Here is a 20621-nt window from a genome sequence, read left to right as displayed (position 1 = left end):
CAAACCCCAATTCACCCCACCCGACCAGGGGCCTGAGCACCGCAGGGAAGAGGGAGAGTGTTGGCTCCCTCAGGCCTGGCCTCCTCCCCAGAGCCCCAGCCCTATCTCCCTTCCCAGGGACAAAGCTCCCAGCCACTGGCCACGGAAGACTGGGATCCCCACCTGCTCTGCCCCTCCTGAGCCCTAAGCCCCCAGACTCCCCTCTCTGCCCATCATCTCTCCAGCTCCGCCCTGCCTGGGCGGGTCCCACTGCCCCCCTCCCCCAGACCAGGGGGAGGGTCCCCGTGCTCTGGTGTCTGCCTCTCACCTGGCAGGTGCACCCTGGGTCCTTGCCCTCAGGCTTGTCCCTCCCAGCCCCCAGCCCCTCCCCCAAGGGTGATTTTAGTAAGACTGTGGGTCGTGAAAACAGCTCAGCGAGGCCTGGCAGCGCCCCCACACTTCAGATAGCTCTTGGGGCTCAGCCCTCCGCCCAGAGGAACAGTCTCTTCCTGCAGAGCCCTCCCCATCGCAGCCCTGCACCTGCCCACAGGATCTGTTCCCCAAGCTCCAGACGCCACCTGGCGGGCCAAGTTGACACTGCGGGGGCTCCTTCTACTCAGCCCTTGATAGCCATGTGGGGGCCGGGGAGAGGAGGGGTTCAAGGAGGAGAGGGGACCGGAGGGGAGGGGGTCAGGCGGGGAGGGGCTGAGATGAGGAGGTGGCTCAGGAGGGGAGGGGCCCAGATAAGAGGGATCAGAGGAATCCTGTGAGACGTGGATAGTTTGAGGAGCCTTAGGCACACACACACACACACACACACACATGCACACACGGCTGTTCCTGGGCCGCACTGCCCACCCATACTCTACTTCCCCACCACAAACCCCTGACTATGGGCAGCTCAGCTTCAGCTGCCCAATCCCAGAGAACCTGCAAAGGGTGACCTGGGGGTGGAGGCCATGTGGGTTATGGGAACCCCAAGGTCTGGATGACGGCAGAGCCTGGTGAGACAGGGACCCCTTGCTCAGACAGTCTGAGGCAGGGACTGGGAACCCTGGATTCCACGTCTGGCTGCCCCCGCAGCCCCACTGCAGGAGGAAGGGGACCCAGGACCCTCTCCCCAGACAAAGCCTGGTCCAGAGTCAGGACCCCGGACAGAGCGCAGACCTGCCCCTCCTGAGGACCCAGGATAATCAGAACAGCCTTATATCTATTAAAGAGATCCCATTCATCATTTAAAATCTCGCCTCAAAGAAAACTCGTCCAGATGGCTTCGCCGGTGAATGCGACCAAACATTCATGGAAGAAACATCGATTCTACACCGACTGTAACAGAAAATAAAATTCAGTGAGGCCACCATATCCCAAGACCAAAATCAGACAAGACACCACAAGAAAAGAAAATTGTAGGCCAATGTCTTTCATATACATGGACACAAAAATCTTTTAACAAAGTATTGGTAAATCGAATTGACCAATCTATAAAAACGGTTCTACACTTTGACCGGGAGGAGTTTATCCAGGGAATGCGAGGCTGGTTCAACATTCTAAAACCGATGAGCGGTGCCTGGGTGGCTCAGTCGGTTGAGCATCCAACTTTGGCTCAGGTCATGATTTCATGGTCTGTGGGTTCGAGCCCCGCGCCGGGCTCTGTGCTGACAGCTCGGGGCCTGGAGTCTGCTTCAGAGTCTGTGTCTCCCTCTCTCTCTGCCCCTCTCGTGCTCACACTCTGTCTCTCAAAAATAAATAATAAAAACATTAAAACAAATAAAAGATACAGAAAACCGATGAAAGTAACCACTCTATTGATAACCAAGAAAATCCCTGTGATGTAATTGACGGATGAGCAAAGACATTTGACGAAACGCGGCACCACTCATGGTAAGAATCAAAAGATGTGGTGCCGTATGCAGACCCTCCCTCAAAAGACAGAGACAGCTGCTGGAACTAATAAGAAAATTTAGTAGGGTTGAGGAGTAAAGGGTCGGTTCAGAGAAATCAATTACACGACGCATTGGGATGCGGCCTTTAATTCATTTTTGTTTAAGTTTATTTATTTGTTTATTTTTTTTTTAACATTTTTTATTTTATTTTTGGGACAGAGAGAGACAGAGCATGAACGGGGGAGGGGCAGAGAGAGAGGGAGACACAGAATCGGAAACAGGCTCCAGGCTCCGAGCCATCAGCCCAGAGCCCGACGCGGGGCTCGAACTCACGGACCGCGAGATCGTGACCTGGCTGAAGTCGGACGCTTAACCGACTGCGCCACCCAGGCGCCCCTTATTTGTTTATTTTGAGGGAGAGAGAATGTGTGGGGCAGAGAGAGAGGGAGGCACAGGATCCGAAGTGGGCTCCAGGCTCTGAGCAGTCAGCACAGAGCCTGACGCGGGGCTCGAACTCACGGACCGGGAGATCATGACCTGAGCCAAAGTCGGACTTAACTAAGCTTAACCGACTGAGCCACCCAGGCACACCTTTATTTGAGATTTTTGTTTGTTTGTTTGTTTATTTTTGAGAGAGACAGAAACAGAATGAGAGTGGGTTGGGCAGAGAGAGGGAGGCACAGAGAGGGAGGCACAGAATCCGAAGCAGACTCCAGGCTTGAGCAGTCAGCACAGAGCCCGACGCGGGGCTCGAACTCACAGACCGTGAGATCATGACCTGAGCCGAAGTCGGACGCTTAACCGACTGAGCCACCCAGATGCCCCTTGATGTAGTTTAACAAACATTGTTTTTATTTTTACATTTATTTATTTTTGAGAGACAGAGAGAGAGAGAGAGAGCACAGCAAGGGAGGGGCAGAGAGAGAGGGGGAGACACAGATTCCAAAGCAGGCTCCAGGCTCCGAGCGGTCAGCACACAGCCCAACGCGGGGCTCGAACCCACGAACCACGAGATCATGACCTGAGCTGAAATCAAGAGTCGGACGCTTAACCGACTGAGCCACCCAGGCGTCCCGGAAAGTGACATTTTACAACATTTTATATTTTACAGCGACCAAAACATCACATACATAGGAACTAAAATAATATATATATATATATAAAACAACAACCAGAGAAGAATTTCAAATGGAAAACTTTACTGAAGGTAGGAAGGCCTCAGATGTTAGAGAGAGAGATTAGAAAACTCTGTATTTCTAAGATAATAAAAGACAACCCAATTTTTTGAAGCGAGCAAAATATCTGAGTGGGCGTTTCACAAGAAGAGAGGTGCAAATGGCCGGTGACTCACGGAAGGTGCCGGACACGGGTGGTCATGGGGGTAATGCAAATTAACTGACGGTGGGGTCCCAGCACGCGCCCGGTGGCGGAGCTGAAATCCACAGGCTGGCAAGGCCGCCTCGCGGTAAGGAGGGTGAGCTCCAGAGCGCACAGATTTTGCCGGCGGGAGCCTAAAATGACACACCCACTCACGGACTCCTTGGGAGACTCTTACTGAGTTCGGTAAGAACTGAGGGTCTGCCCCAGTGGGCCTGCCCCAAACCCCGAGCGGCTCAGCTCCCCGGCATGCGTCCCAGAGAAACGAAACCACGTCGCTGCATCGCTTACCTGCTTCGGCGTAGCAAATCGCCACGGGCTTGGCGGCTGAAAGCAGTACCCGCTGCTTAGCTCACGGGTCTGTGGGTCCGAAGTCCCGTGTGGCACCGGACTCACAAGGGCGCCATCCAAGGCCAGCCGGGCCGGGCTTACCCGGAGGCTCGGGGAACAGTCGGCTTCCACGCGCGTTCAGGTTGTGACCAAAGCCGGCCTTTGCTTTTAGGACCCAGGCCCCCGCTTCCTTGCTGGTTGCTGCTGTGCTCCTACAGGCCACCCTCGTTCCGCGGCTGATGCACCCTCTGTATTTAAAGCAGCAGAGCTCTTCTCTGGCTCCCCTCCCCGCCTGCAGAGAAAACCCTCTGCTCGTAAGGAAACCGTGTGATGAGATTATTCTCACCCGGACGACCTCCTCTGTCCCCGTGATGCAATTTGATGATAGGAGTAACCCCCACCGCGCTCAGGACGGAGGGTTCAAGGGCCGGCGCTAGAATCGGCCTCCCACAGTCACCGACGGCCTGTGCGAGAATGTTCCGGGAAGCCAAGGCACAGAAGCCCTCGAAATGTCCGTCGGCAGGTGAGCAGCTCGGCACACGAACCACGGCCGCTCAGGGGACGTACTCGGCACCGAAAAGGACCTTAACGGGGATGAGCGCCCAGGACTGCCCCGCGGGACGACAGGGTAGCGGCTCGGGAGCCACCGCACGGGATCCTGACACTGTTGTCTCTGTTGGAGCGGGGGAGGGGGGTGCTGGCATGACCCGTGTCGCGAAGGGTCACCACAGCGCACTCACATCGGCCGCGTGTAAACGCAGGGGTCCTGCGGGCGTCCGTGCACATCCACCTCCCCGCTCTGCCGGCGAGAAGGCCTAGAAGCGCGAGTCCCCAACCGCGACTGGCACACCCGCACCCCGACCTCGTGTCCAGGGGCGATGCCCGGTGTGCCCCCGACACGGCAGGGCGACGAGGGCACCTCGGCTCCGGGGTCTCCCACACCCCCGCCCCGGTCCCGGCACGAGGAACACATCAGACAGATCCCAGCTGAGGGCCGTTCTGCGAACCGCCTGGCCCGACCTTCCCGGAACCGACAAGGTGGTCAACACCAAGGGACTCCGTCCCCGCCCGGAGCGGCTGCCTGCAGTGGGGGTTCTGGGGGGGACCCTGGGACAGAGGAGGATGCAGGTAAAAACGGAGAAGATCCGAATCAAGTTCCAACTTAGAGTGATGACAACGTATCAGCGTCCAGTCCTCGGTCTCAGCCAACGCCCCACACAGTCGCGCCCACAGCAGCCAAGAGGTGTAAACAACCCAGATGCCCGTCAACGGCAAACGGAGAAGCAAGCGTGGTCGACCCGCCGTGGACCCGGCGTGGACCCCCCTCAGCCGTAGCTCGGCCGCGGATGCCCCCGGAGGACACGCGCTCCGTGAGAACGGCCAGACGCCAGGGACGAACGCCGTAGGATCCGCTCACCTGCGACCCTGGGGCGGCCGGACCCACGGACACAGAGAGGGGAGCTGGGGGCCGGGGGCTCCTATCTGCCCGACGAGCGGTCCTGGGACGGAGGGCGGCCACTCGCGGGGCGCCCCTGAACTGCACGCGTCAAACGCTCGGATGGTGGACGTGATGCTCTGTGTCGTTCAGCACAGTAAAGGAGGGAGGGGGAAGAAAATTCCAGATGCGGGGAGGGGGCGGGGGGGGGGGGAGGGAGGGGGCCGGTGGGACCAGGGGGAGCCTGGGGAGGGGGGGTCCGTGTGTAACGGGGCAGAGTCCAGTCTGGGAAGACAGACGCGTTCTGGGGACGGACGGAGGGGGAGGGGGCGGCTGCCCGACGCCCCTGAATCGCGCCCTCAGAAGCAGCTAAGACGGCAACTGCTGTGTCACGTGTGTCTCACCACCAACGTTGCAGGGACACCTCAGCTCTGCGGGGGGACATTGCCGCGTGCCGCGGCCACAGCCCGGGGTCCGGACGTCACTGCTGCAGCAGACAGGGAGGGCCCCGTGACCTTGACCTAGCTCGCCGGCGGCAACAGCCTCAAGATGGCCGGTCTCCCAAATTTCGATCCGGGTTCGCCGACCGGGAGCCAGGACGGCGGTAAGGCTTCCTTCGCCGCTCGTCGCTCAAAGCCATTTTGTTCCCCAAAGCCTGTCTCCTGGGGCCTTGGTCCCCCTGTCCCCTCTGCAGCTGTCACCCCGAAGCCCGAGGCTCACCTGTGATCCCGGGACTTCTTTTCCCCGTCACCTCGGGAACGCCCCCGTGGGTTTTCCACCTGTGAGTCCCGGAAACTTAGAGCCAGTCCCCCTGGAAGGGACACGACCTGTCGGGGTGGAATCTCCCACCCGGCAGCAAACTGCATCCCCTGGAAGCATTTGGCCGGCGTTGGCCGGGCACCTGGGGGAGCCGTGAAGATGCCGGGTCCAGCCTTCTGCCCTTCCTGCTCCTGCCGTGTCCCCTGTGACTGGGCACGGCCCAGCGTGGCCCCCGTGTGATGGACAGCAGACCCTGAGTGCTGTCACAGAGCGAGTGGACAGAGGAGGGCAGCTACCAGGGCCAGCGCCAGAGGCCCCGGGGGCCCAGAGCCGTGGAGCCCCAGCCACCCCCGGCTCCCCCATGGGCCCTGGGGCTGACGCGCTCCCAAGACGCTGAGATCCAGCCAGCTGGGACGCTTGCAGGTGGCGGGACCTCAGGCAGGGGGTGTGGCACGGCTCCGTGAAGCCTCTCAGGTGAGCTCCCTGGGAGGGGGCCCTGGCCCTTCGCGGTGGAGAGGGGGTGGCCCACGTGCAAAGGGAGGGTTCTCGCAAATACAAGGAACTGAACTTGGCTTTCTGGACCCCTGTCCATCCTTTAAGCACATTTGGGAAGCAGCAACACACAGGGCTGCCCTGGACAGTTGCACAGGTTGGCAAGGAAATGTGCCTGGCCATACGTTTCCCACACTCGGGGTCCCAGGCCTGCCCAAAGCCCGGTCCAGGGTTGGGGTGGTGCTGGCTGTACCCACCAGGCCAGGGCGGGTTCCAGCCTGGCCCACGCGGTGGAACACCGCCGCCCGGTGGTCAGCGGGTGAACGGCATGGGGCCCCGCCCACCCGCTCCTCGCAGATTACTGTGGGAGGAGCAGCAGGGCCCGTGGGGACTACCAGGATGAAAACCGGGAAGGGGTCCCTCCCAGGCTCCGCTCAGAGCCGTCCCTGCCCCCCACCCTTCCTCCGGGCCCGGAGGGACAGGAATGGACGGGCCACCCTGAGTGTCAACACAGGGCAGGAAGGCCTCGGTGTCCCTGAGTGCCAGGCCCTGTGTCTGGGGTGTGGGCTGAGACCCCTGCTCCCAGTGAGCCCCCCAGCATGGAGATGGGAGCCAGATGTCACGTAAGCCCCTGATGCTTCCCCAGGGGTGTGGTCACAGAGGTGAGCAGACAGCAGGGGGCAGGACACAGGGCTCCTGGGGACACCCTGGGTGCTCCCCGGAGCGGCCCAGATGGATGGTATCAGCAAGGGAGGCTGGAAAACACCAGGGACTTCCTCTGACCTCTCGGGTCAGCAGCAAGGCGTCCAGCCAGACGGGTCCCGAGTGCGGACGTGCTCTGGACACAAGTGCTGGGCCCGTCCTGGGCCCCGTGCACACCCCATCCGCCAGCTCAGCGCGTGGCTGAGGCCAGCACCACTGGAGCTGATGCCCTGGCCTCATGGGATGGGGAATCAGGCCCCCTGGGCCCGGCAATCCTCGGGGACCTAGCTGACCGCTGCAGCAGCCGAATCCTGGGCCGGGGCCCTCCCTCTCTGCTCCGTGGGTCACAGGCCCCAGCCGGGACCACCAGGAGGGACTCTCACAGCCAGACACTGGCCTAATGCTGCCCATGGCATGGCCTGATCCTGGGTGAGGGCACAGAGGTCACATCCCATAGCAGAGCCAGGACCTGAGCCCCAAGACCAGTCTCTCCCTGTTCCCATGACTCGAGTGACTGATCAGCCCCTCTCCACCCAGGAGAAGCCTGGGATCAGAGACATGTAAGCATCTGGGGGCTCTCCTGGAGCCCTTCCTGCCCTATGCGGAAATGGGGGACCCTGCCGCGGGCTCTGGGTGCCTTCAAGTGGCCCGTGTCATCGGGGCAGCCTGCGTGACCACGGAGGCCCCGGGCAGTGGCCACCGGACTCTGCTCCCCGTGGCGGTGGACCATACCTTGTCAGGTCCCACCGGGACGGGGACTCTCTACCCTGGCCTCACCCTGGCACCCTCCAGGAGCTCGAAAAGTCCCCGCTGCCAGGCCCCTGACCCTAAGGTCAGGTTCCCCAGGCACCAGAACTGAGAAACTTCTCTGTACGCTGGTCTGTTCATTCTGGAAATGGGAGTAATTAACCGAGCTCGGCTTACACGGTTACAGGTTTACATGCCTTGTCTGAAGACAAGGCCTCAGCCCGGCCACAGAGGCACCCAGGAGAGACTCTTGCCCATTTCACAGAAGGGAAGCCTGAGGCTCCAGACTGACTTAGCCGCCGCCTGGGGCCTGGAGCCCGGGACCTGGGGCCATTGGGTGTGTGGGGGAGGGGCGGAGCAACCCTCCAACCCAGGGTCCGGTGCCGGGGAGGGCGGGGGGTGCAGTCACACCCAACTCTGGGTTTAACATGCTGGGGAGATGGCGACAGTTGTTTGCCTGGTCCTGACGAGCCCCAGAGGACCAGCAGTGTCCTCCCCGAAGCGCCCCCCAACCCCCCCTGCTCCTGTGTCCTCCCGGGCAGTGGTGGGGCGGGAGAGGGTCTTGTGGGTTTTGTGGGCAACGGGACAAATGCTGGGGTCTCGCTGGGAGGCCTGCGCAGCTGAAGCTCTGGGGATGGCTCTGAAGGCTGGGCCCGGCCCCCCTCCTCAGAGTGCGGCAGCCCTCCCGCAGATTTCGTGCCACACTCGGTGGGCAGAAGGTCCCAGAAGCCGATCATGAAGGACCAGTGACCTGGCTGGTCTGGGTCCCCCATTCTCCCCAGCCTGATGTCCTGCAGGCCCGCGCTGGGGTGGGCGGGGTGCTGTGAGCAATGACTGCCACCAGCTCGGCCTCAACCTGCCCCGCGTCCACCAGGGGGCAGTGGGGGCCTGGGCCGGGGCTGGATGGCAGGGGCAGGAGGCTGGCGTGGCCGGGACACTCAGGCTGTGGCACCACAGAGCCCACAGCGCCCGCCCCCAGGGGTGGTGAGAAGGGTCCGCAGGACAAGGCCCCCTGTACCCCCACCCCCACGCCGACCGTGGGTCCTGGTGGGAACACCGCCGAGCCCCGTCCCCCGCTGCCTGCAGCAGCGACCTCCTCGAATCTGTTCATCAGGACACGCTTTTTGCCGAGAAAACACAGCGTGCAGATCCCAGGGGAGTGTGGTGGGCTGCAGTGTGTGGTGACCCCCGGGGAAGCCCCACCTGCCTGTGCTCATCCCCCCCCCCCCACCCCGCCCCGGGCCGCACAGTCCCAGCGGGGCCCGAGCACGAGCAAGGACCTGGTCGGCCACAGTCTCGGGACTGCAGGGCCTTTCGATGGCCCGGGGCGCCTGCCAGACGGGGAGAACATTAGCTGTCACGTCACAGCACGCGGCAGGCAGAGAGAAGAATGCTCACACTTCCTCCAATCTCCGTCCGGAGCCCCGGAGGCCAGGGGGCCTGCGCCGGCTGTCCCCACCGCCTCACCCCTGCCAGCCTCCCCTCGCCCCTGCACAGCGCCTGGCGGGGTGGCCGGGCGCAGGCAGGAAGGCGGGCAGAGAGGAGCGTTTCCGCAGAGACCCTGCGGCCCGGCGGGTGCGGGCCTGATAAGGGCCCACATGGCCAGCCGCACGTCCGCCTTTTGTCCCCGGCCCCGGTCAGCCTTTCCTGCTGGGGCGGGAGGACCAGGGCCCGGTGGTGGCCCTCCTCCCCCTCCCCCTCTGCCTCCCCCTCCGCCTCCTCTCTGCCCCTGTGCTCAGAGGCCTGGGGGAGTTTGGGGCCCCGGGTGGCAAGGGCTCCTGGCCCAGCCGGGACCAAGCTGGCCACGGCCACCGAGGCTTCCTTCCTGCCCGGCTCCCCCGCCCTGGGGCCAGTGCTCTCTCTCAGCTCTCAAGGAGCAGGGGAGTGGGTCCCCACCCCTCCCAGCGCCTCTGTGCACAGTGTTCCTGTGGTTCAGGCCTATCCAGGAGGCCCCCAGGAGCAGAGGCTGCCCGTGTCCCCGCTTGAGGTCCCAGGGAAGCTCGGGCCTGGCTCAGCCTTTGTGCTGACCCCCGGGGACCCAGCTCCCAAGCCACTCTACCTGCCATCTGACCTAAAATGACCTCGTCATCATGAGTCTGACAACGGGCAGAGGGGACTGTTAGCCGTGCCCCACTGCCCACAGTGACCACAACCCTTGGCCGCACAGCAGGTCTGGTAAACGGGCTGTGGAGGACCTCGGGCCCCAGAAGTGATCTCTCCCAGCTCCGGGAGCTGCCCCTGGCTGGGGAAAGGGCACGAGGGTGGGCACTGGGCCGCGGAGGGCGCTGCAGACCGAGCTGGGAGGGCGGGGGCCACACCAGGCCCCCCCGGGAGCGTGGGACAGAGGGCCTGGGCCCAGGAGATGCACCCTCCTGGGCTGGGGTCCCCCCAGATATGCCCCCCGTGTCTCGTGGGGTGAGAGCCAGTCCCCGGATACCTCTCAGGCCATCGGCACGGCCCGGCGGGCAGCCGCTCTGAGGCTCCGGCAGGGCCCCACCCGCCTGCGGGTGATTCTTTTCGTTTCCAGCTTCATCGAGATGAAGTCCATGTGCCTAGCAGCTCACCGTGAGAGTGTACGAGTCTGGGGGCTGGTATATTCCATTAAAAATTTTTTTAATGTTTATTTATTTTTGAGAGAGAGAGAGCGACAGAGTGCGAGCGGGGGAGGAGCAGAGAGAGAGAGAGAGAGGGAGACACAGAATCGGAAGCAGGCTCCAGGCTCCCAGCTGTCAGCCCAGAGCCCGACGCGGGGCTCGAACCCACAGACTTCGAGATCATGACCTGAGCCGAAGTCGGACACGTAACCGGCTGAGCCCCCCGGGCACCCCTGGCACGTTCCATTATGAATTCTCTCAAGTCGTGGGAGCGCGTACACGACACAGGTTGGCCGCATTGGTTGCACTCATACCGCTGTGCGGCCCCTACGGGCATCTGGCCCCCAAAATGCATCGTCTTGCCAGCCTGAGGCTCCGCACCCAGCAAGCGGGCCGCCCGGCCCCCGGCCCCCCACCCGCACCAACGCACCAACGCCCTTCCTACGTGCACGTCGTTGAGGCCCATCCACGTGGCGGTGCGTGTGGGCGCTTCAGGCCGTTTTGTGCCTGAACAATATCCTGTGGTGTGGCAATGCCACCTCGCCAACCCGCACATCGGTGGGCGCACAGGTGGCTGTCGTGAACCGTAGCCACGGGCGGCAGGTGTCCGACCATCCGTCTTCCAGTGCCCGCCGTCAGCGCCTTCCTGCGCGGACCCAGGAGCGGACAGGCTGTGCCGCGTGGTATTTCCGTGTTTACTCTTGGGGACACCGTAAGTGAGCCACTTCTGTTACAAACCGCGGTCACCGTACCGCGGAATCCCACTTGGCGGCGGGTGGGCACCCGTCCTGGGCCCGCACACGGCACGGACACGAAACTGTGTGCTCGGGACGGTAGGGCGGCGAGCACACTGCGTGGGAGACGGAACGGCAGGTGCGTGCCATTACACGTCTGTCCAAACCCACGGGACGGACGGCCCCGTGCACACTCCGGGCTCTGCGTGACGACGATGCGTCCGTGTGGGTCCGCGACAAGTGCAGCACCTGGTGGGGTGTCTGGCGGGGAGCCCGCCATGAGGGCAGGGGCCCACGGGCAAACGCGGTGCTTTCCTCTCAATATTGCCATGAACCCAAAAGCGCGGTAAAAAATAGTCTTGTGGGAAGTGTACGTGTCCTATTGTAAGTGTTGAACGTAACTTAGCCCCCAGCACGCTTGACCTTGAGGACGCGCTGGCCTGGCGGGAGCCGCTCTGTGCAGGCCCGTGCACCCTCGCCCCTGTGGACGGCGGGGCGTCGCGGGCACGCAGGAGCCCTGCAAACGCCAGGCGGTGGGACGCGAGACGCACCGCTTTCTCGTCGGCTTTCGTGCTTCCGATCCACCGGCTCTTTCAAAACCAGCACGTATCACTTCACAGCCCTGACGATACACAGAAAACATCTATTTCCATTTTGGAGCGGCAAAATACAATCCCAGTCGGTGACGCGTGGCCCAGAGAGACCTTCCTGTCCCCTCCCAGCCACAGGCCAGCTGGCTTCTCCGCCCCTGGAGGGATCACGTCCTCTCGGCCTCCCGGGGCAGAAGCCTCGTCCCTGACCTGTGTCCTCCCGCAGGGGCGCTGGGCCCGGCTGGACCACGACTCCGGGCATCAGCCCAGTGAGGAAGGTGCTCCCCTCCCTTCTGGATACTGGTCCTTTAAAGTGGGGGGGGGGAGCTGAGTGGGGCGAGGTTCGGGGCGCTCCTGTACCTCCTGAGTCTGACCCACTAAGATCCCGTGGACATCGGCACAGACTACAGCCCTGAGCCCTCTACGCTTCGCCCTACGAACCTGGCGGAGCCTCCTGGCTGGGCCACGGTGGGAGTGGGGCGTCCCTTCCTGACCACAGAGCAGGGTGTGCCTTGGGCATGATGGCCAGCTGTGGCCCACGTCCCGAACACCCCGCCAGCCCAGCCTTCCGTGGGGAGGTGGCCATGGTCCGCCCAGAGACAACAGGCCGGCGGGGCTCTCAGGGCCACCAGGGGGGCTTGGCGCTCACGCAAAGCAGCCTTCCCAGCCCTCCCAGGGCCACACATGGCCGCCTGGACCACAGCCCGAGCAAGGCGTTTCCGGCTATTGTGCAGAACGGGGTTGGCTCAGGAAGCTGCGATCCCCAGGCGGGCCCGGGGGTGGGGGTGGGGGGCCACCACGGGCTGCAGGGCATCCTGGCTGAGGGTCTGGCTGGCGTCCTCGGGGCCAGGATGGCGGTCTGAGGCAGTGCCACCGACCTCTCAGACTCAGGGTGGCCCCCACACCTGGTACCTGCTCACAAGCTGCCACCACGATCGCCAGGCTGGAGGGAGGCCTGACTCCAATCCCCTCCCTTCCCAGGGAAGGACACCGGGCCACCTTCCCAAGGTCACGCCCGGGGGCGAGTGACCCTGGAACAGTGGTGGGTATTGGTGGAGAACATGCAGGGGGTCAAGGACACCGGGAACCCAGGCACGGGGCGCCTGCTCACCAGGGAGCACTCTGATCCTAGAACGCGCTTGGGAGGCAGCGAGCGGGTGCCGGCCACGTGGAGGCCTCGGGGGGCCTGGACTCTAAGCCCAGCTCTGCCGTGTGCCAGATGGCCTCGAGGGGCGCTTGCCTCTCTGGACCCCAGTCCACTCCTGGCACAGCGGAGGTCAAAGGGGAACCCTAAGATTTAGCTTGGGGCGTCTGATCATTACCATTACGGCCCGAGGACACTGGAAAGGATGGGGGCTTGCCCAGGACTGGCCTGGACCCCAAGAATCCGGAACACCTGCATCTCCAAGGGGCTCCAGGGCCGGGTCTGGGACAGCATCCTGGGGGGTCCCTTTGACTCCCGGCTCCACGTCTGCAGAAAGGCGACAGCCCACAGGCCGAGTGACGTCCCAAGAGAGCCTTCTGGGGCTGAGCTTCGAGCCGGCCCGGAGGAGGCCACGAGCTCCACGCCATAGGTGCCCTTCCTATGCCGTCCCAGGGTCCCCGTAGGACCTCAGTGGCTCCTCTGGCCTTCCTGGGGCTGGGCAGAGGAGTGTGATCACAGAGGCAGAAGGGGGCAGAAGGGGGCACAGAGCCACCACCCGATCCCATGACCCCACGCCCAGGTCTGTACCTGAGAGAAGTGAGCGTCCGCGTCCACGGAAAAATCTGGGCGGGCGTTCGCAGGGTTCACGACAGCCAGAGGGTAGAAACGACCCGACGTCTGCCGGCTGAGGAACAGACAGGACGAGGCAGACCCACACCGGGCGGCACGGACACGCGCCACGGAACCCACGAGCCTGGCACGTGCTGAGAAGCCCGACGCAAGGGCCACACAGCATGGGATCCCACTCGTGTGAAACTCCAGAACGGGCATGTCTGGACACGGAAGGCACAGCGGGGACGGGACGGGAGGGCTCCGGGGGCGACCGCTCAAAGCTCCAGGCTGCTTTCGAAGCAAGGGAAGGGCTCTGAGATCGGCCGTGATGGCGGCCGCTGGGCGTTGTCACCAGACGACGCTCCGCGGACTTGCACCGTTGGAGAGAGGGCGCCGTGCGCCGTGCGACTTACGGCTCCGTGGGCCCGCGCCAGAGACGCCACGCTGACCCGTGGGGCTGAGGAGTCACGGCCCCCCTGGACCCGGCCTGAGATCGCGCCGCCAGGGGCCCAGAGCCAGGCCTGGCACGGCGCCCGTTCGCTGCTGCCCTCCCTCCGCCTCCGCCAGGCGTGTTTCCCTTAACGGCAGGGCGCGAGGTGGTACGTTGAGGCAGGGGGCGTGAGGGGAGGCATTTCTCCTCGCGTTCTGGGCCTGGGGCCCCTCCAGGGACGACCAGCAGCCCTGACCACACAGGCGCTGGTGTGCCTTCCCCACACCGCACGGCCCCCAGGCCAGGCTCTTCCCCCCTGGACCTCGGTTTACCCATAGGGGAGAGGAGGGCACAGCTGGATGGACCCTAAGGGGCCAGGAGCCCCGACGCCCGGGGGCCACAGTGGGCCTCGTGCCCCCTCCCCCCAGCAGCAGGGCACTGGAGCTTTTCATCAGGAAAGACCCAGACTAAATTTACGCGGGGCCCCCACACGGCTGGGAGAGGTCAGGCGGGCCCCCCACCCTGGCTGCTTGCTTGACGCAGTTCCCCTTTCCCTCGGGGGGGCCCCATTGTTCCTGCAGCCTGGCTCGCAATCTGCCCGCACACTCACTTCCTGTTTCCTGGCTGAGAGGAAGCAGAGATTTCTGGCCTCTTTCCTTTCTCTCTTTACGTTTTTAAGGATATTGAAAAATAATGATACTCACAGGCACCTTTGGAGCTGAGGTCGTGGACGGGGGATGCTGGAGACGCTTCGAGGCCACCCACACGGACTCTGCACTTGGGGTCACGGGCCCCCTGGGGACCTGGTGGAAGCTGCCGACCCCTCCTCCCCCCACCCTGGGAAGGCCCAGCACAAACCACCCAACTTGGTGGAGTTCGGAGGCCTCTGGATCCCCCCCCCCAAGGGCCCCCAGACCCTCCACACTCTGATCTGACACATGGGGAAACTGAGGCAGGGAAGCCTTCCGGCTTCTAATGCCCTTGCCTTCACTGGCGCCCGTGACAACCCCGAAGGTGTCACGGTGTCCCTGGGGAGGGGACTCTGATGCCCCTCCTAGCAGCCTCAGCTTCCCCTGGCCGCTGGGACAATAGGCAGTCACAGATGACGTACCAGGAGCCTGCCTGGGGACAGAGACCGGCTCATCTGTCCCTCACGGCCCCTACACCCCTGCCTGCCCACGCCCCGGGAGAGCTTCAGCTCTGGGTCAGAGGTCAGGCTTTTCCCGCGCCAGTCTCTGTGGCCCCGAGAGGTCATTCCTCCATAAAGGGGGTCGGATCCCGGCCCGGAGCTGGCAGGGCAGGCGTGAGAGCCCACGAGGACCCACGTGCACGCGGCGTGGTGCCAAAGGGCCTCAGTTGTCCTTCTCGTCGGCTTCAGAGGGCCTGGCTCCCTCTCTCCCTGGTGGGCAGGGCGGGGACAGGATGGCCCCCTCAGGCAGGGCTGAACGGTCACCCACCTCCATCAACCTGCCCCCCTTCTCAGGAGCTTCCCTTTCCGTCCCGGGAGATAAAGTGTTTTTTCCTCTCGGCGTTAACGGCCGCCCCATCCGCCGGGCTTCGCAAATTGCAGGCCGACTGCGAGTGGGGCTTCCGTCCGGGGAGCCAGGCCGGGGGTGGGGGTCCGGGGCAAGCCCCCTTCCTCAGCCCCCACGAAGGAGGGAGCCCCAAGGGGGTGGGGGCTGCCCCCAGGGCCCAGAGGAGCCCGCACTGGGACAAACCCTGGCCAGGGGGCCAAGCACCCCGAAGGTGACCCTCGAGGGCCTGGCCGCAGTACTGGGGGGAGGCGGGAGGGGTCTTGGATTCTGCCAGGGGCTCTCCCTGCTCAGCAAGAGGCTCTGGCAGTTGGGCCCTGACCACAAATGCCCGCCCTGTGAGCCTCCAGGCAGGATCTAGTGCCCACCTCGTGGCCATGGTCAGCACCTGGACCCCCACCTGGCCAACAGCCCTTGCACTACGGAGGTGGGTGTTTCCTGGAGGCTCCTGGCAGCGGGAACACAGAGCACAGCCACAGCAGAAGTTGCACAGGGGGACCCCTAAGCCCACTCCTGCTCCCCAGCGGGCGGCCCCTTCTCTCTCCACCGCCCAGACCCACTCAGTGCCCTGGGATGTCCACCGTGCCCGCAGCTTGCAGACTGCTGGGCCCGCCGAAGCCCGGAGCTCGGCACCCTGGGGGCTGTGCTGCTCCCCGAGAGTCCTGTGCCTGGCTTTCACCCTGCCTCGGTGTCTCCACTACAGGATGAGTCTTTCTCCCTCCGTTAAAGGAATAATAATCCAGCGATACCACAGCAAAACCATCAGAGTGTGCCAAGAGGGCATGAGGCACCGGGTACCCTGGCACTGGGGGAGTGACCAGGAGTTCTGCTGGGCAGTCCCTGGTGTTACAGGTCTCCCCGGACCAGCGGGTCCCCCAAGACAGTCCCAGGGACAGGCGCCCGGGAGCCACGCCGGAAGGCGGGCACAGAGACCACCAAAGCAGCACCACGGGTAAGATCCAGGGCCGGCGGTGTGCGTGGCCTGCTCTGTTCTCCCTGCGGAACACGGAGCTGCCCAGAGGGTGGGCACACCGCCCCACCGGCCACACAGCAGCACCAGCCGCCCACAGACGTGCCACGGAGCGGGAGAGGCCAACACCACTCGGGCACCGTGCGGCGCCGTGGACTTGAAACTCCATGAAAGCAGGCGGAACCACGCCGTGGGCGCCTGGGGCGGACTCGGGGCCTCTCTTGGAGGGGTGCTGGCTGCCCGTGCTCCCCATGGTGCGCATCTTTCTGTGAGGACGCACGTGTGCAGCAGCCGGGGGGGGGGGGGGGTGTCTGGGTGGGCTTGTGATGGGTGGCCCGCATGGCCTCTCCCTGCCCTTTGCGCACCTGCTAGGGGGCCAGCTCCGTCCCCGTGTGAGCGGCACAAATGAGGTCCCGCTCGGCAGCATGGAGCTGGCGCTCAGGGAGGGGCATCGGGACACGAGTGAGGGATCAGACCTGGTCCGAGTGTGCTGGGAAGCCTTCTGTTGTGCTTTACAGGACGTCACACGATCTGATGTCACCCTTCACAAAGCTCCCTAAAAACCGGGGTGGGGGACAGGGCTACCCCGTGGGCCGAGGAGGAGGTCACCCAGGTAAGAAGCATGGTGGCCTGGACCAGAATGGGGCAGTGGCAGGAGGGACGTGTTCTGAAGGCACAGCCCGTGGGGGTCTATGGGAACGAAGGACGGGGCAAAGGTGGCATCCTGGGCCTCCGGCCTGAGCAGTGGTGGACGGGCCGCAGGAAGGGTATCGTGACGGCGTGGGCAGTCCCCAGGAAGTGGGGCCCCGGGGGGCAGGGAGAAGGGACCAAGCGTCCCCCAAGGGTGTCCCGCTGCTCAGGCCCCCCTGGGCCCCACGACCAGGGCTTTCATTTCCCACTGGCTGCCCCCGGCTGCCTCCGATGCATCATCTGAAGGCTATTTCGTGAGTGCCGTGCACGGTGCCTGGCACGGGGGGGGGTTCCAGCAGGCAGGCCGAGCGGGGGCCCGTGGGCAGTGGGGTGGAGGACGGAGCACGGAAGACCCCAGGCTCCCTAGAAAACGTCGGGTTCCCTTCGAGACCTTGCCCAGCTCAGGCATCGACGGCTCACCCGGCCTGGGGGTGCCCAGCCCCCACCGGGGACAGACAGGTCACCGGGCTCCGCACATCCCTTGGTGAAGGCTCGGCACATCTGGCGAGAAGCTGGACCCCGCCGTGGTGACAGAGTCACCCTATCCCGAGGCCAGAGGCTGCTCCGGGGGTAAACAGGAAGGCCCATCTCTCCTCTGCTCTGCGCTCTCGTCCCTCCTTCCTGCAGCCCTGGTCACACGCCTCGCCCGGTGCCCCTCGGCCTCAAGCCGCCTGAGCCGGCCTCTGCTGGGGGCTCGGTCTACCCTCTCCGGGGGCTGCAGAGACCGAAAGCTCGGTGGTGAGGGGTCCCGGGAGCTCCTGGCTGACCTATGCCACGCCCCACTGCCTGACCGGCACGCTCAGGGAAGGTAAGGCAGCAAGACCCCTTTCCAACCAACTTCAGAACTTTCAGGCAGACTGGGAGGCAGCTGCAAGGATCCAGCTCTGCTGTGCCTGGGGTGGGTGGGGGAAACTGAGGCCCAGAGTCTCCAGCAATGGAAAGCAAGCTTTCTCCAGCCTTGGATGCCATGCCGGAAGCCGGCCAGGCTCCAGGCCCAGGTCTCTGAGCTGGCTAGGTCTGCCCGGGACCCACCCTGCTCTCAGGGGATATGGGCCTGGGGCACAGGAACAGTGACTCCTCTCAAAGATGACTCCGTGAGGGCAGGCTGTGTGTTTCGTGAGTCTCCACGGGTGGCATCGGGGGTGGGAGGAGAGGCCGGGTGGGGGTGGGGGTGGAGGGAGCCCCAGCCCACCCCTCCAGGAGGCCTCCTTCCACCCATCCATCACTCCGGGGCGGCCGTGGGGCAGAAGGCACGCCTCGCCCCTCTCCAGGCCCCCCGGGGCCTCCTGGAGTTCCCCCACACCCGTCTCCTTCCTTCCCGTCCCTAACGGGCCGGGTTAGGGCAGGACCCCAGCCCTCCTCCTGTGTCTGCCCCTGAGGCTCCGGGATCCTGAGAGTGGAGGGCACGGCGGGGTTTACATGACAAGTCAGGGCGAACCTGGGCCCTTAGCGCCTGGACCCAAGGCCTCCTTTCCTTAGACCGGTTCCGATCTCAGCTCAGGGAGGGGCTGGAGGCAGGGCAGTGGGGGCTACAGAACAGGTGGGCAGCAGGCAGAGCCTGGGCCCCACCCTGGCTGGCACCCAGGGGCCAGGGAGCCCGGCTTTCTTTCCTCTCCCCATGTTTGTATTGTACTTCTGTGCTCTGCGGCATCCTTCCAGAAAGTTCCCTAACAAGCCCAAGCTTTAAAGGGAAAGCTGAGCCATTAACCATTCCCATAATTGGCTAATTAGCTACACCCAAAGTCAGCACCCCCCTCTCGCCCCCCACCCCCACCCCCACTCCCCGCACTGACAGGGAAGGTCTGAGGGTGGGGGGCTGACCCCCTGAGGGAGCGGGGAGGCAGTCGTGGAGAAAAGAAAGGCAGAAGGAAGGAGCCGACCAGTCCTGCCCCGTTCCGGCCCTGCTCTGTCCCACTGTTCACCTGGCGCAAGTCTCCCTCCCCTGGGTCTCAGTTTCCCCATATGTACACAAAACGGGGCCGGATGCAGCCAACCCTGATGTCTGCTGGTCTCCCACCCAGGGGCTTGGAGCACATCTCCGGGTGGGGGTCTGGGTGCGGTGGGCCGCGGGGGCGCCTCTCTCACGCTCTGTAGAGTACATTCAGCCATTGCTGAATATGGGGCGAATGTGGGGGAGGGACGGCGCGGGCGGGTGGGGGGACAGGGAGGAGGGTTTCGGCTGCCAGCTCCAGCCTCGGGGCGGGAGGGGGGGCACCACCGAGAAAGGCCCCCCAGTCCTGTGGCTGCAGCGGACCCTGCCCCAACCGTGGGGGTGGGGAGGAGGCCGGTCGCTCTGGGGGAATTTTCCAAGCTGCCCTCTACCTGCCCCTCTTGGCCAGGACATCCAGCTGGGTGGGGCCGGAGGGAGGTAAGGGCCAGCAGAGGCGCTCAAGGCCAGAGAAATGAGGGTGTTCCAGGCTGCGGGCGGGAAGTGGCCGACCCTGGAGCAAGGCTCGAACCCCCAGGACAGCGAGGGTTTGGAGTGGCCCTGCGTGATCAGGGACCCTCTGCCAACTGTGTGGTCTGGGTGTGTCCTCAGCGGCTGCCCAGCCCCGCCTTGGGCACCCACGCACCCCGATCACAGCAACTGATGCCCAATCTGTGGGTCCCCAGCACCACCTAAATGAGGAAACAGGGTCATTCTGGGGGGCTGGGGGCTGAACCCCCTGGCCAAACCGAGGAAGCACCCCCTTTGGCCGCCCAAAGGCTCCTGCATTCCTCCATTTCCACCCTCACCCCTCCCACCCCTCAGCCTTCTGGAGGCCGAAGGAGGCAGGAGGGCCAGGGGACACGCTTTCCCTGCCCCCAAGAGAGGCCCCGTGCTGGCACAGCTCCAGGACTGGGGGCTCACTGCCCCTTGGGGTGGCTTTCCTGGAGAAGGCTTCGAGCTGATGACTGTCCCTCCCTGTCACTCCTACCGAGCCACGCTGGGTCCCCGGGACACATCGCATGGGCTGCTCTCTGACTACCGGCCTACCTTGCCCGTCCCCAGGTCTCTTCTGGCTGGGTGCCCCCGCCCGGGGCTGTGGGCCCTGCCTCCCACCCTGTGACACGCACATCTGGGGGTGCGGGTACACGCCCTAGGGGAGAGTCCAGGGGCACAGAACAAACAGTCCCTTCTGCAGAGCTGCAGGAACGTGGCCTGCGGTCCCACCAGGTGGCTGGGCCCAGGGCCTTCCCAGCCAGGTCCTCTGCCACACACAGGGACCAGTGGGTCCCAGGGTCGCCAGCCGGGCCTGAGGCTGGTCTCCGGCTGCTTCAGAGTTAGAGGTCCCGGGGGACGACTCCCCCACCCCTGCCCACAGTTCGGCCAGGCCACCCCCTTGACGGCCCCCGCCCGCCCCTGGGCCTCCTGTTTATTCGCTGACAGCTCCCTGTTATCAGCGGGGAACACACACAGGAAGTCCGGCCGGGAAGGGCCCATCCCAATCCTGATTTACACGGGACGGTGCATAAAAAGCCGCCCTTCCTTGCCCGGGAGGAGCCTCCCTGCCCTGACGGCTGCCCGCAGAGCCGAGAGGGAAGCTCCAGGGGGCAGGCCAGGCGGGCGGCCTCCCGAGGGGCCTCGGGGCGGCAGGACAGGGCTGGGGTCCACCTCTGGCCCCCGGAGGCAGCGATGGT

General features: G+C 64.3%; 1 long non-coding RNA gene across 1 annotated transcript; it reads right to left on the bottom strand.

Moving 5' to 3' along the window:
• Window positions 1-10472: 10472 nt before the first annotated feature.
• On the bottom strand, window positions 10473-13859 carry LOC122204991. Its single transcript, XR_006195864.1, has 3 exons — window positions 13355-13859; window positions 12945-13261; window positions 10473-11654 (listed from the first exon to the last, which is right to left on the bottom strand). It is a non-coding gene; the product is annotated as an uncharacterized LOC122204991 (long non-coding RNA).
• Between the last annotated feature and the right edge of the window lie 6762 nt (window positions 13860-20621).

The sequence above is a fragment of the Panthera leo genome, chromosome D4, assembly GCF_018350215.1.
Source record: "Panthera leo isolate Ple1 chromosome D4, P.leo_Ple1_pat1.1, whole genome shotgun sequence".
Taxonomy (NCBI): Eukaryota; Metazoa; Chordata; class Mammalia; order Carnivora; family Felidae; genus Panthera; species Panthera leo.
This window is presented reverse-complemented; position numbering and strand designations above follow the sequence as displayed.